This window comes from Mobula hypostoma, chromosome 3 (genome assembly GCF_963921235.1).
Source record: "Mobula hypostoma chromosome 3, sMobHyp1.1, whole genome shotgun sequence".
Taxonomy (NCBI): Eukaryota; Metazoa; Chordata; class Chondrichthyes; order Myliobatiformes; family Myliobatidae; genus Mobula; species Mobula hypostoma.
Window position 1 is genome coordinate 145,109,382 of NC_086099.1, and position 14,137 is coordinate 145,123,518.

The following is a 14,137-nucleotide window of genomic DNA, read 5'->3' on the forward strand; positions in this document are numbered from 1 at the left end:
AATACACTCAATGACTTGGCCTCCACTGCCGCCCGTGGCAATAAATTTCATAGATTCACCACCCTCTGGCTAAAAAAATTTCTTCTCATCTCCGTTCTGAATGGGCGCCCTTCAATCCTTAAGTCATGCCCTCTCGTACTAGACTCCCCCATCATGGGAAACAACTTTGCCACATCCACTCTGTCCATGCCTTTCAACATTCAACATGTTTCTATGAGGTCTCCCCTCATTCTTCTAAACTCCAAGGAATACAGTCCAAGAGCGGACAAACGTTCCTCATATGTTAACCTTCTCATTCCTGGAATCATTCTTGTGAATCTTCTCTGTACCCTCTCCAACGACAGCACATCCTTTCTTAAATAAGGAGACCAAAACTGCCCACAGTACTCCAAATGAGCTCTCATCAGCGCCTTATAGAGCCTCAACATCACATCCCTGCTCCTATACTCTATTCTTCTAGAAATGAATGCCAATATTGCATTCGCCTTCTTCACCACCGACTCAACCTGAAGGTTAACCTTAAGGGTATCCCGCACGAGGACTCCCAAGTCCTGTTGCATCTCAGAACTTTGAATTCTCTCCCTATTTAAGTAATAGTCTGCCCGTTTATTTCTTCTGCCAAAGTGCATAACCATACACTTTCCAACATTGTATTTCATTTGCCACTTCTTTGCCCATTCTTCCAATCTATCCAAGTCTCTCTGCAGACTCTCTGTTTCCTCAGCACTACTGGCCCCTCCACCTATCTTCCTATCATCAGCAAACTTAGCCACAAAGCCTTAACCTCAAACCTACAGGTGGATAAGGTATTACCAGGAGGAAAGTATATGCCGCACAAGTCTTTGTGTTAAAATCAACATCTGAAATATTCACAATATTTATCTGGTTGCAATCCATCATAATTTATATAAATGACTTCAACAACATCATTATCAATTCAACAGGAACTGCAAATGTTTACATATTTTATATAACTGGCTAAATCTGTGTTCCAGCTATTCAAACTTAAGAAACCAAACTACAAGTTTCACAACAAAAACAGTCAGTTTTGAAACAACTTCTTGTTTAAGTATAAACCAAAATCATTTCAACATGTAAACCTTCAATATTTCCACTAATTGGACCACTATAACTTCCCTTAATGAAATATTAAATTAAGCAATTCAAATCTCATCAATATATTAAATGAAGTTTCTTTCAGCTATTTACAATCTACACAACAGCAGGAAATAGACAAGTAGTTTACATAAGTCAAAAATAAACCATGTAAGTGATGATTTGGTGTTTCCAACATTGCTGCCTCTCCCCCAGATGAGCTAAATCTTTTCTACGCTCGATTTGATGTTGCCAGCACTGAGCCGCCGAGAGCCGTTGATACGACCTGCAGCTTGGTCATCTCTGAGGCTGAAGTATGCTGGCGTTTCCAACGAGTGGACAGTCACAAGGCTGCGGGACCAGATGGCATCCCTGGGTGGGTACTCAGAGTGTGCACGGCACAACTGGCAGGTGTGTTTACAGACATTTTTAATCTCCCTCTCTACCAGTGTAGAGTGCCCTCCTGCTTCAAAACATCCACCATTGTTCCTGTACCTAAAAAGATCCAGATAACATGTCTGAAAGACTGGTGTCCTGTCGCACTCACCTCAATAATAAGCAAATGCTTTGAGGGGCTGGTCAAGGACTACATCTGCAGCTTGCTATCACCCACACTGAACCCCCTACAATTCACCTACCGACACAACCGATCGACAGATGATGCAACAGCCACAGCTCTACACACCGTCCTTGCACATCTGAAGAAGAGGGATGCTTATGTAAGAATGCTGTTCTTGGACTACAATTCAGCATTCAACACCATAATTCCTTCCAGACTCCATAAGAAGCTTAGAGACCTTGACCTTGACTCTGCCTTGTGTAGCTGGATCCTGAACATCCTGTCAGATTGCCGGCAAGTGATAAGAGTGGGCTCCCTCACCTCTGCCCCACTGGCCCTCAACACAGGTGTCCCTCTGGGCTGTGTACTAAGCCCCCTCCTTTTCTCTCTGTATACCCATGACTGTGTCGCCACCCACAGCTCCATTCTGCTAATTAAATTTACTGACAATACTACACAGATTGGCCTAATCCGAAATAATAATGAGGTAGCCTACAGAGAAGAAGTCATCATCCTGACACAGGGGTGTCAAGAAAACAACCTCTCCCTCAATGTCGCAAAATCAAAGGAGTTGGCTGTGGACGACAGGAGGAATGGAGACAGGCTAACCCCTGTTGATATTAATGGATCTGGGGTTGAGAGGGTGAACGGCTTTAAGTTCCTCGGCATACATATCACTAAGAATCTCATGTGGTCTGTACATACCAGCTGCGTGGTAAGAAAAGCACAACAGCGCCACTTTCATCTCAGACGGTTGAAGAAGTTTGGGGTGGGCCCCCAAATCCTAAGGACTTTCTACAGGGGCACAATTGAGAGCATCTTGACTGGCTGCATCACTGCCTGGTATGGGAACTGTACTTCCCTCAATTGCAGGACTCTGCAGAGAGTGGTGCGGACAGCCCAGCGCATCTGTACGTGTAAACTTCCCACTATTCAGGACATTTACAAAGACAGGTGTGTAAAAAGGGCCTGAAGGATCATTGGGGACCTGAGTCACCCCAACCAATAGGCTCCAGGACAGCTTCTTCCACCAGACCATCAGACTGATTAATTCATGCTGATACAATTGTATTTCTATGATTATATTGACTGCAATGTTGTACATACTATTTATTACAAATCACTATAAATTGCACATTGCACATTTAGACGGAGACGTAATGTAAAGATGTTTACTCCTCAGGTATATGAAGGATGTAAGTAATAAAGTCAATTCAATTCAAGTACAAGCTGATAAATTGATTATTTCCTTTTAAAAAATGAAGTGTTTGATCATTCTTTTACTATTCATTCTCACTGTTTGTAAATTTTTCTGCTGCTGTTAGATTGCCTGATCATGCATCAAATGGTGGAAATCGTGGAACATAGTGTCCAAATTTGCATTCAATTCGAGCAAATGTGATAATGGCTGATTTGTATCCACTGACTTCGTCTGGATTAGGAGCAGGTAAACTAAATTGTGAATGAGGCAATTAATCCTTTGTGTGTTTGATGTTGTATTCACATCAGGAAGGAAAAGAGACATAATGATTAGATGATAGGTACATAAATTCCATAGCAAAAGAACTTCATCAGCTGTGCGACTGCTTTAAAGTGTAAGAAACAAATAAAATCATATCCATACTCAGTGCAGATGTTCTATCTCCAATAACAGCTTCACCAGCACTCCAGTTGCTGACTACAATTGCGAAAATGCTTTTGCTAGGATGCCTCTCCATTAGTTTTCATCACTTTACTTGTATCTCGACTTGTATGGACTATTCTTAAAAGTAGCAAGTTATGGCCGAATTGACTAATGCAAAACATCTTTGGATCTAAAGCTTCTCCATCACAAATTGCACTTTCCAACTTCAGGCAGGTGATGTCAATTTACTGTTATTGACCATCTTTGGGTGAACTGATTTCTGATTTTTTTTTTGCCTGAATTCAGAATCTAACAACTGGTTTAATGGGCTGTGGCAATTTTGCTGGAAGAGATGTACAACCTTGAAGTAGGAGCTGAACATCCTTTCAAGTTATGAACTTGTTTTCTGTGAGGTGGAGGAGGCCAGGGTGGGGGATGAGGGGGATGACCTGATAGAAGTATGTAAGATGATGACAAGCAGAGTCAATGTAGTTTTGCTGTGGTGGGGTATCAACAATAAGAGTACTAACGCTTGAGATAAGAGAAAGGGGATGTGAGGGACACCTTGCTTTTATTTTGCGTGGCTTTTTTCTGGAATGTGCTGCCAGAGGAGACGATGAAATCAGATACAGTACGATTATTATATCTAAAAAGCATTTGGACAGACACTTACACAGGCAAGTCATAGAAGGGTATATTCACTTACAGTAAATTGGTATTAGTGTAGATGGGCAAAAAAAGTTCAGGATGCCCTTGGATCAAAGGGCTCATTTGACTCTTATGCTGGATCCACGTCCACAGCTGCAGAATAAACAAGGCTGGAGTCTACCTGAGACGGACAGGCTGATTCTTCTTTTCCCCTGATGGGCATGAGTCATTTGAAGCCTTCCACAAGGAATGGTAGAAGAATTTTCTAGAGTTACTTTTACGGAAGGGGTAGATACATTCTTGGTATCCAGAGTGAAAAGTTATCAGGAAAGCCAAGAATGTGGAATTGAGATTTGTCATCATTTGGTTGAATAGTGGAGCACCCTTGAGGGGTCAAGTGACCTGTACCTGATCTTAATTCATATATTCTATGTGAATTGTTTCACAGAGTTATGTTATAGTCATATTCTTCTGGAACAAATATCTAGTTCAAAGTTCAAATTATTAACAAAGTACATATATGTCACCATATACAACCCTGAGATTTATTTTCTTGTGGAAATCTATAGAATAATAACCATAACAGAATCAAAGACTGCCCAACTAGTGTGTTAAACCAGAGTGCATAAGACAACAAACTGTGCAAATACAAAATGAAAAAAATAATAATAATTAATAAATATCAAAAACATGAGATGCAAAGTCATTGAAAGTGAGTCTATTGGTTGTGAGAATAGTTCAGTGATGGGGCAAGTGAAGTTAAGTGAAGTTACCCTCTTTAGTTCAAGAGTCTGATGGTTGAGGGGTAGTAACTGTCCCTGAACCTGGTGATGTGAGTCCTGAGGCTCCTATACCTTTTTCCCGATAGCAGCGTTGAGAAGAGAGCATGACCTGGATGACAGGGGTCCCTGATGATGGATGCTGCTTTCCTGTGACAGTTTTTCATGTGGATGTGCTCAATGGTTGGGAGGGCTTTACCTGTGTTGAACTGAGCTGTATCCACTACATTTTGAAGATTTTCCATTCTAGGGCATTGATGTTTCCATATCAGGCTGTGATGCAGCCAGTCAGTATACTCTCTACTACACATCTATAGAAGCTTGTCAAAGTTTTAGATGTCATGCCAAATCTCCACAGACCCCTAAGAAAGTAGCAATGCCGCTGTGCTTTCTTCATAATTAGACTTACATACTGGGCCCAGGAGAGGTCCTCCAAAATAATAGCACCTAGCAATCCTCCCCACCTCTGATCCTCCAATGAGGACTGGCTCATGGACCTCTGGTTTCCCTCTCCTGAAGTTATAATCAGCTCCTTTTTACTGACATTGAGTAAGAAGTTGATGTTACAACACCACTCAGCCAGATTTTCAATCTCCCTCCCATATGCTGATTTATCACCACCTTTGGTTCGGTCAATGACAGTGGTGTCATCAGCAATCATGGATACGGCATTGGAGCTGTGCTTAGCCATACAGTAAAGTGAATAGAGCAGGAGACTTAGCACACAGCCTTGTGGTGAAAACTAAGCTGCCCATGTTTAACATTACCTCTGCTCTACTTTTTCTTCTTGTAGTTCACACTCAGTTTTAGACAAACAAATGGGTATCACATAATAGGGGGGGGTGAAGCTGGCATACATTACAGAATGATGCACTATGACAACAAACTATTAAGCGTTATAGTTTATAATGTTATTTTATAATGCATTTTTCACATTGAAATATTTTGCACCAGTTACAGGCATAGCCCTCATGTTATTTTAGTTTGAAGTGTTGGAATATAAATAAGTGTATATAGTGCAAAATATCTTCCAAGGTTCAGCTTAATGTTCCTTTTCAGATAATAGTTAAAATTCAAGAAGATTGAATCCTCTACCAACTAACATACAATTAATTACACAAGAATATCAGTTCCAGAAGAGTTTTGGGGTACAAAGTACCAAAAATACTTACTTGCCATAATAAATATGGAACCAACTCTGCAAAAGTTCTCAGGTCAACAAAGTAACAGCAAACAGAGATGAAGATCAGTACATGCACGAGCTTTGAAGATAAAGTAAAATTGTTACTAAGATCAACCTACTCCAGGTAAATAAAAATAAAAATTTATTTGCAAATCTGCTGCTCCTTTCCAGACCATCCTGTTGTAGAACTTTTCCAAAAACAGTTCACCAATCCAATGTACGTGGTTTGCCCTTCACATACTGCACAGTCACCTGTCATCTCATTTTGATAACATCAGCAGGTGTCATCAAAGAAACTGCAGGCATTGCTGATATGAGAAATTGAAAAATACTTACAGGGAGTGAGAGAACACGTCCCTGACACCATAGCAGTTTTAAGTTTAGAACAAATAAGAGTAGATCCTGCATTTCCAGGTTTTTTTCTAATGAATCAGAGACAGCCAATGTAGTGTTGCCAAGGACAAATCCTACCTGACCAATTTGACTGAATTCCTTGAAGGGGTAACAAAGTGTATCAACAAGGACAGGGCAGTTGATGTGATTTGACTAAGGCTAAGGTTTAGTAAATCCTAGTTGACCAAAATTATCTAGCTGACCATCTCAGCTAGTCCCATTTGCACATGTCCCTCTAAGCCTTCCCTTTCCATGTATCTCTCCAAGTATCGTTTTAACTGCTGTTAATGTATCTGCCCTAACCACTTCTTCTGGCAACTCATTCCATATACTGACCACTCACTGGGTGAAAAATATGTCTGTTGGGTTCACATGTAAGGCTGAAAAGGTTAGGGTTGCTGGTATCCAAGGCAAGTTGGCAAACTGAATCCAAAGGAGGCTGAGCAATAGGAAGACAGAGGATAATAGTAGAGGGTTGTTTTAGTAGTAGAGGGATGCCCGTGACTGATGGTGTCCCAGAAGGATTGGGCCGGGAGCTACTGTTGTTTCTAATATAAGTGAATGATCTGGTTGTAATTTGGAAGGCAAGAACGATAGGTTTACTGATGATATGAAGATCGGTAGAATTGCTTATAGTGTGGAAGGTAGACTTGGGTTGATATTTTTGTGAAATGGGCTGGAAAAGTGACAGAAGAAGGTTAATCTAGACAAATTAATTGATGCATTTTGGGAGTACTACTAAGTCTAGGATATACACAATGAATGGTAGGTTCTTAGAGGGTACTGAAGAGCAAAGACTCCTTGGAGAACACATCTGAAGATGGCAACACCGGTAGACAATGTGATTAGAAGATTGTATGGAATACTGGCCTGTATTGGTTGGGGTAGTGACTACAGATGGAGGGAGGCTAAATTCCAACTTTACATAACCTTATTCAGACAAGTCTGACACTCTATACAGTTCTGGTCACCGAGGCATAGGAAGGAAGTAACAGTGCTGGAAGGGATACAAAGGGGAAACATCAGGATATTGCCTGGAATGGAGTAGTTTGGTTATGAGGAGATACTGAAAAAAACTATGTCTTTACTCACTGGAGTAGATGAGGTTAAGGAGTGGGTGGATGGGGAGGTGCCAGAGAATGACGTGACTTAGGTAGACAAAATCAAAGGCTATAGATCGAGTAGACTTAAATAAACTTTTCCCCACATCAGAAGTGGATAAAACTAGAGGACATACACTTGAGATCCCTCTAAATCTCTCCCATTTTTACCCTAAACCTTTATTGCTTCGAGTGTGGTAAAGAAACTTGAACGTCCTGCGTGAGAGAGTGTTTGAATCTGGGTCACTGTCGGCAGTTAGGGAGTGACTAGATGGGCAATTAGATCACTCAGCTTCGAGGGCTGTAGATCAAATGCTGGGCCATAGGGTTAATGCAGAAGGGTGCACAGTGGCCAGTGTGGACAAATTGGACGGAATGGCCTGGTTTAATACAATATGATTCTCTGAAAACTGTGCAGCCATTTAAAATCAATAACAAATCTGTTTTAACTGAAGTGAATAACAAGAAAGAGTAAAGATTTTTCCTGTCATAGCATGCTAAATGTGGTAATCTGCCCTCTGCAGTTAACCAGAAAGATTTCTGAGAGATAATATTTCAAAAGCATCAAATTCTTGTTGAGGATTTTTCTTTCTATATTCCCAGTCTTTGAATATTGAAATTTGAACAGGCTTCTTGTTTCAGAGGGTCGATTCCAGGTGTTGTTTCTGGTTTGATCCAGGCAAGTCTGAAATGGTGTAACTACTGTGGATTTGACAAATCTTTTTCCAATATTGAAGTAAATCCCATTAAGATCTTCAAAATTGCAAACATGTTTTACACTTACAGTGTATACATTGTGGTTCTTTTCCAGGCACAGTAACCGCTCATAGTGCATTTCTGAGGACCTCTGTAAGCACTATTAGCAGATTCAGTGACAAAAAGAGTACAAATACATTACTCTTTCCAATGGATATAATAATAATAAACACATCAAGATCAATACAATTGCTCTCATGCAGAAAGGAACAAAAATAATGAGGAATATTCATATTATTGCACCATGCCTAGTGTTTAAATATCGTAAACCTAGGTTAAATAGTCACAGCAGATACAATAGACTGACCCTTCTGAACATCTGAAAGACAGCATTTACCCATTACGCGCTGCCTTTCCTACACTGGGATCCTCTGCTTGTGCGATCCATGGGAGACTCATCTCTTACACTGCCGCTACCTCAGAAGAAGCGCCAGAGGTGAGGGAGAAGAGCTGGCATCCTGGTGAGGCTGAGATGGCGTGCAAATCAACCGCCGCTCCCTGGCATACTCCTGGCTAACGTTCAGTCCCTGGATAACAAGCTTGGTGAACTGAGAGCTAGGATCTCTTACCAGCGGGAAACAAAGGAATGCAATGTTTTGTGCTTCGTGGAGACCTGCCTGACAGAGGAGATACCGGATCATGCCATCCAGCCCTCTGGGTTCTCCCTGTTCCATGTCGAAAAACCTCTCTAGGAAGAGTAAAGGAGGAGGAGTATGCTTCATGGTCAACTATGCTTGGTGCGACCCCCAGAATGTGCAGGCTGTCAAATCCTTTTGTTCCCCAGACCTGGAATACCTGGAGCTGCTGTGCTGACCCCACTGGCTGCCTAGGGAGTTCACGGCTGTTACCATCACAGCGGTTCACTTTCCACCACAGGCTGATACTGACCTGGCTCTCAAGGAACTGTACAAGACCATCAACACACTGGAGACTGCACACCCAGAGGCCGCCTTCATCATTGCCGGTGACTTTAATCGAGCGTCGCTGACGAAAGTATCTCCGAAGTTTTGTCAGCACATCCAAATGAGCACTCGTGGAGATAACACACTTGACCACTGCTACACTCCCTTCCACAACGCTTACAAAGCTCTCCTCTGCCCAGCTTTTGGAAAATCAGATCACTCTTTGATCCTGCTTTTTCCAACGTACAGGCAGAAGCTGAAACAAGAGGCGGCCATAGTTAAAACCGTCCACTGTTGGTCCAACCAATCGGCCTCCATGCTGCAGGACTGCTTCGGTGACATTGACTGGAATTTCTTCCATGACGAGGATGTCTCCAAGTTCACGGATGGAGTCACATGCTTCATCCAGAAGTGTATCGACGATGTTGCCCCCCAGAAGTCTGTCAGTGTCTTCCTGAACCAGAGACTCGAGATCAATAGTTCCATGTGAGCAGCATTTACTGCACAACATCGAGCTTACATCTCTGGTGATCAGCTAGAGCTCAAGAAAAGCAGCTGTCATCTGCGCAAAGCTATCGAGGCTGTGAAACATAGGAGAAGATTGAGTCAAGATTCACAACCGATAGCACATGTGACTTGCGGTGAGGGCTGCATACCATCTCAGACTTCAAAGCTAAACGTGGTGCCGCCAACATCAGGGCCTCTCTCCCAGGTGAGCTCAATCACGTTTACGCTCAGTTCGATGTTACTGACTCAGAGCCTTCGAAAGCCACCGTTACAGCCTGCAACCTGTTCATCTCTGAGGCTGAGGTACGCAGATATTTCCAACGAGCAGACAGTTGCAAGGCTGTGGGACCGGACGGCATCCCAGGGCGAGTACTCAGGATGTGTGCAGCACCACTGGCAGGTGTGTTTACAGACATTTTTAATCTCTCCCTCTCCCAGTGTAGAGTGCCTCCTGCTTCAAATTATCCACCATTCTCCCTATACTAAAAAAGACCAAGGTAACATGCCTGAACGACTGGTGTCCTGTCGCAGTCACCTCAATAATGAGCAAATGCTTTGAGAGGCTGGTTAAGGACTACATCTGCAGCATGCTACCACCCAAACTGGTCCCCCTACAATTCACCTACCAACACAACCAATCGACAGATGACGCAATAACCACTGCTCTACGTACCATCCTTACAGATCTGGAGAAGAAGGATGCTTACGTGAGAATGCTGTTCTTGGACTACAGTTCAGCATTCAACACCATAGTTCCATCCAGGCTCGACAAGAAGCTCAGAGACCTCGGCCTGGACCCTGCCTTGTGCAGGTGGATCCTGGACTCCCTCACCTCCACCCCTCTGACACTCAACACAGGAACCCCTCAAGGCTGCGTACTGAGTCCCCTCCCTTACTCCCTGTATACCCATGACTGTATCGTCACCCACAGCTCCAATCTGCTAATTAAATTTGCTGACAACACTACATCGATTGGCTTTACCTCAAACAATAACGAGGGGGGTTACAGGGAAGAAGTCATCTCTCTGACACAGTGGTGTCAAGAAAATAACCTCTCCCTCAATGTCGCAAAAACAAGGGAGCTGATTGTGGATTGCAGGAGGAATGGAGACGGGCTAACCCATATTGACATCAATGGATCTGGGGTTGAGAGAGTAAACAGCTTCAAGTTCCTCAGCATCCACATCACCGAGGACCTTACGTGGTCTGTACACACCAGCTGTGTGGTAAAAAAACACAACAGCGCCTCTTTTTCCCTAGACAGTTGATGAAGTTTGATGTGGGTCCCCAAATCCTAAGAGCTTTCTACAGGGGCTCAGTTGAGAGCATCCTGACTGGCTGCAACACTGCCTGGTATGGGAACTGTACCTCCTTGAATCGCAGGACTCTGCAGAGAGTGGTGCGGACAGCCCAGCGCATCTGTAATTTTGAACTTTCAATGATTCAGGGCATCTACAAGGACAGGTGTGTAAAAGGGGCCCGTAGGATCATTGGGGACCCAAGTCATCCCAACCACAATTTATTCCAGCTGCTACCATCCAGGAAGTGGTACTGCAGCATAAAAGCCAGAACCAACAGGCTCCGGGACAGCTTCTCCCACCAGGCCATCAGACTGATGAACTCACGCTGATTTGACTGTACTCTATATTACATTGACTGTTCTATTTATTATAAATTATTATGATTGCACATGGTATATTTACATGGAAATGTAACATAAAGATTTTTACTCCTCGTATATGTGAAGGGTATAAGAAATAAAGTCAATTCAATTCAAATTCACAGATCCATGTATAGAAAAGTCAGGTTGGGGGAAATTAAACTAATCAATTAACAGAAAGTTGCCATCACCCCAGTGCCAAGGAGGTATATCTCATAAAGTTCATTTAATTTATTCCACTTTTAGCTAATGGTATCCCGCTTTTTAAGAAAGGAGGGAGAGACAAAACAGGCAATTATAGACCAGTTAGTCTGACATCAGTGGTGGGGAAGATGCTGGAGTCAATTATAAAAGATGAAATAGCGGCACATTTGGATAGCAGTAGCAGGATAGGTCCAAGTCAGCATGGATTTACGAAGGGGAAATCATGCTTGACTAATCTTCTGGAATCTTTTGAGGATGTAACTATGAAAATGTCCATTTTCAAAGTAAATATTCAGCAGTGGATAATTGGTGGATTCAGTCCAATCTCACATGATGGCAATTCTGCAGTATTGCACAAAGTAAGAAAGGGATTTTTTTTTTACATACCACCATAGTTTGTAGCTCAAAAAGTTTCCGTTTTAATCTTTAATGAGAATATAGCCACATGGCAGGGAAACTGAGGAGAGAAAAAGTACTAATTAAATTAAATGTTTTTAACAAATGAGTAGTAAGTGCACTAATGTTTTATTGTATGAGGGAAGGGTTGATGATAGGGATGCCGTTCTCTTTTGCCTGGGGGGTAGGTGGGTTTGATGGTTCTCTCTGAATAGCTTTCTTGTTCTTTCTTTATTTCATGGCTGTCTGGGTGAAGCCAAATTTCAAGGTGTATAAATGGATGCATGTTTTAATAATAAATAAAGCTTTGAACCTTTTTAATGGTTTAACTAAAATATGATTCAAAGGCCAAACTATCTTTTTGTTAACACTTAATATCTTCTTTCTAGAGGTGGCAGGAATGACCAAAATCATGAGATAGCTTATGTCTTTAATTTTAGATTTGTGAAAATGGTCTTATATTTTATAAATTATTCACAAAACACTTTGTGCCATGATTACGGAAATGCACTACTCTTCAGCACATGAAAATAATGTTGTTGAATACGAGAGATTCTCTTCTTTCCTATTTCCCACCCTTTTGCAATTTTGAGTTCTTCACCTCAGCAGACTCCCTCGGGCATTTCTTTAGGGTCAGAAGGAGAAACGGAAACAGAAAAGAATAATTCTGTTATTGTTTGGGCTCTCTGAGGGGGTGACAGCAGCAGTGTTTTGTAAAAGATGAATATGTATAAACATGCCCTCTGTGTGGGTGACAAAATCCAAGGAATTCAGGACAAAATTTCTCTACTACAAGGAAGAAGCAACTACACCCAAAAACTCTACAGGTGCCTAAGAAAAGTGAAATGACACTACTTTTTCTAACCTTGGTTCATTTGGTTAAAACTTCTACCTGAATCAAAAGGTTATGGATTCAAATTTCACTTCAAGGACTTGAACATAAAAAAATATACACTGTCACTCCAATGTAGTCTTGGACTTACTATTTTCAGTATTTTGTATTTTTTACATCTTGAAAATATAGGTGGTCCAATTTCACTTGGTATTGCAATTATAATCTGAATACATCTGGAATTGCGGACTTGCATCTGATTTTCCTTCTAACTCTGAATAAACACTAGAGGCAGTAACAGTTGGCCCAGCAGAGTAGCCAGCTGATTGGCACAGAGCTGAACCAGGGCCTTTCCCAGCTCAGTTACCAGGGGCAATATGATCTAGAAAACAGCCTCAAACAGTTTAACCTGCTAGCAAGCTGAGAGGTGATGCAGAAGCAAGCAAATAGCAATGGTAGGAAACAACTCAGCCCAGGGGAGAGAGGGAGCAGTAGTGTAGAATGAGAAGAATTGCGAGACAAAATATTTTGTTGGGGGTGGGGGAGAATAGGGACAAAGCAGTCTGAAGGAGGGAAGGTTAAACGGATTGAGAGGAGATGAACAAGGGAGGTGTTTTGTGGAAGAGGACAACATATTTGTGTACATTAACTACCTCTGCATGCAGAGCAGGAGATAGTGCTCGTATTGACAATGTAAGAGTGTTTGGGCTTGCAGAAAAACCTGGGTTCCAATTGTCATGAACACCTTTGCCATTGGATCAAGACCTCAATCTGTGAAGACTGTGTAGAGGCTGGTGTGTCACAAGCACCCCTTGTTAATGGACAGTGATGTGCGCAACCTGAAAGAATACCGAAATAAGGAAAACTGCTATGTATTATATCCAAGACCAAATGCTCTTTCAAGTTTCTATAAAAAACACATGACACTATTTCAAAGAAGGGAGTTAATTTCAATTACATATCCAATATTTATCTCTTAGCAAGCATTACTAAAGCAGATGATCACAACATTGTGCTCAGGACCTCGTTGTGCAGAAATTTTCCATAGCATTTCCTTTACCGCATCATTGACTTTAGTACACTTTTATAGTAGTAAAAATATTTTAAATTTAATTTTCCGTCAGCAGCAATTTGAACGGATGTGACAGGGTGGAATTTTCTGTTCCTCCCTGAAGTACGTTCATAATACTAAATTTTTATTTTTTTCCTCCAAGAAACTGACTGGTCAATCAACAATCATTTGCATTCTTCCATTTTCTATGCTTACTCTAAACTGTAACAGAACGCATTAGCAGAATGAGCACCCATCTAAACCAAGTCCAAGTGGACATTATAATTGATGTGCAATACCATTGGACTATTGCCACAGACTGTTGTAGAGGCCAAGTCATTTGGTATATTTAAAGCAGAGGTTGATTGGTTCTTGATTAGTAATTGCTTCAAAGGTAATGGGCAGAAGACTGGAAAATGGGGTTGAGGGGGATAATAAATCAGCTTGA